Here is a 3,901-nt window from a genome sequence, read left to right as displayed (position 1 = left end):
GAGGCATCTCCCTCCCTGACTTCACACCACATGGCGAAGCGACAGCCACCGAAACACTGCGGAACTGGCTCAAAACAGGCGCACAGACCAGAGGGACGGGACGGAGAGCCCAGGACCCACCCCGCACGGGCGGGGTCCGTTAATTCACGACGAGGGGGCCACGGACACACCGAGCGGAAGGGCAGCCCCACGGAAAACGGTGCGGGGAAGACTGCACACCCCACAACCCACGCGGCTCCACCGCGCACCAGCCTGACCGAAAACCCAGCTTTGCACGCCAAGCCCTTCCGGGTCGCACGAAGACGGGCCCCCTCAGCCGTCAGTCGCCCCCACGAAGCTTCTCCCCACTTCTCAGTTTCCCTCACCTTTTCCTCCCCGCGTCGCCTGCGTCCTCAGGAAACCCAGCTCCCGTCAGCGTGGACGCAGCCCCACGTTGTCCTGAAGCCGAAACCCCAGCGAGTCCTGAGGAGACCGAGCTCCTGTCGGCAGAGAAGCCGAGCCCAGCGTCCCAGCCGCAGCCCTGCCGTCGACTGAGGAGACACAACTCCTCTCAGCTGCGCCCAGAGCCGAGTCCGCGGGGAACGCGCATGCGCTGTGGGTCAGAGAGGCGGGCTCAGCGCCACCCTGTGGTCCGTGCGGGAAGTGCAGGCCGCGCCTCCCTCACGGGTCAGAGTTCACGCCCTTCTCTTCCTGCACTGCGTGGAAGACACTCTATAAATGGCAATACTGTACCTGTCATGAGCTTCTGGCAGATGCTCCGGATGACTTAATCGAGTCAGGTCAGATTCCATTCAGGCTGAGATGTGGTAAGTCACACTTTCTAAATGACCTCCCAGCTCTATTCTAAAGAACTCTCTTATAATTACGTATTCCGTTTTGATTCTGCCTTCACAAGTGAAAGAATCCAAGCTCAAGAGCCTACACACTCTATGACCCCGTTTATAAGACGTTATGGAAAAGGCAAACTAAGAGATGGTAAACAGATCACGCCACAGTTCAGATACCTTACCGATGGACCTCTGCCACCGTGCATCTGTCTAAACCATAGATTTTTATGGTTCCACGAGTCAATTGAAACCTATTCAAATCAAGCAATCAAGGAAGTGGGAGTGTCACAGGGTAGAATACACGTAATCTAAAATGTATGAAAAAACTCACTGTTAGTGGCGGGGCAAAAGGTGCTGGCCTCAGTAACTTTAGAAATGAACAGAATGTGTAGACTAAAGGCAAAATGTGCTGTACATAAACAGTGGACTCTATTTTATAAAGTTCTTTCCCATGGGGGTAGGAGCTAAGAATACTGAAACGGCTATATCTGTGATCTGGAATAGAACAAGCAATGAATTAAATAAATAAACGGATTTGGGCATGAGAACGGATGCTTCAGGGATCATGGTTCTGACAACACAATCGTTCTCTGGGGCATTATTTCTGAATTCTGTAGTGTAGACGTTGTGTATCTACAAATCTCCATAGATGTGTGACTTTTTGATTTGGTAAGAAGGCCTTTTGCATACACTTTAGTTGGAGTAGCCTGGTTCAGATGAAAACCTGCTAAGGTACTTTCTAAAGTATTCCTATATATTTCTATGGAATTTCTAAAGTAAGTCTATATTGTTTACAGTATAAGATACTAGCTCTTATAGTATCTGGTTTATTGTGAGAATCTACCTTTATGACAGAAATTATCTTAGGAGACGTCAAGGAATCAAGTAATTCATGTACTTGTTCATGTTTAAATAGTACCTGAAGAGTCTGAGAAGCTGTTTTGCTTCTATATTATTTCAAAGAAGCAAATTGTTCTAAAATCGAACCTGTTACTGGTGTATAGATTTACTATTTTATTTAGACAATTGGGCATGTCCTAAAGAGTGTCATAGGTCAGTTCAATTTAACTTTTAGTAAGAAATTAGGTTCAATAGGCGTGACTAGACTACTTATTTTATTTAATTATTTATTTTTTTTTAATTTTTTTTTTAAATGATTATTCTGTGTTTATTTTATTTATTTTATTAATGGCTGTGTTGGGTCTTCGTTTCTGTGCGAGGGCTTTCTCTAGTTGTGGCAAGCGGGGGCCACTCTTCATCACAGTGCGCGGGCCTCTCACTATCGCGGCCTCTCTTGTTGCGGAGCACAGGCTCCAGATGCGCAGGCTCAGTAATTGTGGCTCATGGGCCTAGTTGCTCCGCGGCATGTGGGATCTTCCCAGACCAGGGCTCGAACCCGTGTCCCCTGCACTGGCAGGCAGATTCTCAACCACTGCGCCACCAGGGAAGCCCTAGACTACTTATTTTAGTGAACACATATTTTTCCATTACATGTTTAATTTAAAAGCAACCAGAGCAAACATAGTAAGTCAGATTCTGGTTTTGGAGTGTCCATAAATTCTGTTCTGAGCATGAACAATTCCTTAATTACAGATATACAGTCACATGATTTCCCTTTATGGGTGTTAGAGAATTATTGGATGAAAAGTGTTACATCACCACCAACAGATGAATGGATAAAGAAGATGTAGTATGTATATGCTATGGAATATTACTCAGCTATAAGAAAGAATGAAATCCTGCCATTTATGACAACATGGATGGACCTAGAGGGTATTATGCTAAGGGAAATAAGTTGGACAGAGAAAGACAAATACTGTACGATTTTACTTATATGTGGAATCTGAAAAACACAACAAATGAACAAACATAACAAAACCAAAACAGACTCATAGGTACAGAGAACAAACTGGTGGTCACCAGAGGGAATGGGATGGGAAGATGGGTGAAATAGGTGAAGGGGATTATGAGGTACAAACTTCCAGTTATAAAATAACTAAGTCACAGGGTTGCAACGTAGAACACAGGGAATGTAGTCAATAATATTGTAACACCCTTGTGTGGTGACAGATAGTAACCAGACTGACATGGTGATCAATTTGTAATGTATATAACATTGAATCACTATGTTGTACACTTGAAACTAATGTAATATTGTGTGTCAACTATATTTCAAATTTTAAAAAAAGGAAAAATGGAAAGCTGTATTGTTCATAAATAATTACAGGCCATTTCCCTGGAGAGTTTAGATGAAGAGCATGGAATTTCAGGATGCAAGGTTTCCCTGTAAGCAGCACTACTGAACAGATATTAGACAGTTTTCCTTGTGTTTCTTTTTCTTTCTTTTTTTAACAGGGGAAAGCACAAACACAGTCCCCCACTACGACAAATTATGCAGTCGAGTTTCCTACATTTGGGGAAATCGCAGGGGTCAGCACATCCAGAGTGCAATGGATAAGCCTCAACCTGGGAAAACCACCTTCGTGATCATGGTATCTCCCCTGCCAGGTAAGTATCCTTGCGTTTCTTAACCATTACGGGTCGTTGGTTCCTTTAATGGCCTTCCTGTTCACAATATTTACACATATTCTTGTCTAGGGGCTCCCAATTAGAGCACAAAGTTTTGTTCTTTTTTTTTTCCTGTAGAGGAGTTATTTTGCCTAGAGAGCCAAAATTTTCTATCAATTATCAGCTTGTTTATTTTCTAAATCTTTCCAAAAATGTCCTTTCACACTTATTGGAATGAGGAGGTGATGGTTAAAGGGTTCAGAGTTTCATTACGCAAGATAAATAAGTTCTGGAGATCTGCTATACAGCACAGTGCCTACACCTAAAAATATGGTAGCACATATTTAAAATATGCTAAGAGGATAGGGCAAATCTTGTGTTACATGTTCTCATCACATCAAGCAGTAACAACAACAATAATAACAATAATATTATAGGAGGCAGAATGAAGCTTTGGGGGGTGAGAGTATGTTTATGGCCTTGATATTGATGATGGTTTCATGACCTTGGTATTAATGATAATTTAATGTCTATATACTAATCCCCAAACTGACTGAGTTGTATGC

General features: G+C 43.3%; 1 non-coding gene across 1 annotated transcript; it reads right to left on the bottom strand.

Moving 5' to 3' along the window:
- Nucleotides 1–3,179: 3,179 nt before the first annotated feature.
- LOC114239199 (U1 spliceosomal RNA) lies at nt 3,180–3,343 on the bottom strand. The gene has a single exon (XR_003624386.1). It is a non-coding gene; the product is annotated as a U1 spliceosomal RNA (small nuclear RNA).
- Nucleotides 3,344–3,901: the final 558 nt, after the last annotated feature.

This window comes from Balaenoptera acutorostrata, chromosome 6 (genome assembly GCF_949987535.1).
Source record: "Balaenoptera acutorostrata chromosome 6, mBalAcu1.1, whole genome shotgun sequence".
Lineage (NCBI taxonomy): Eukaryota > Metazoa > Chordata > Mammalia > Artiodactyla > Balaenopteridae > Balaenoptera > Balaenoptera acutorostrata.
This window is presented reverse-complemented; position numbering and strand designations above follow the sequence as displayed.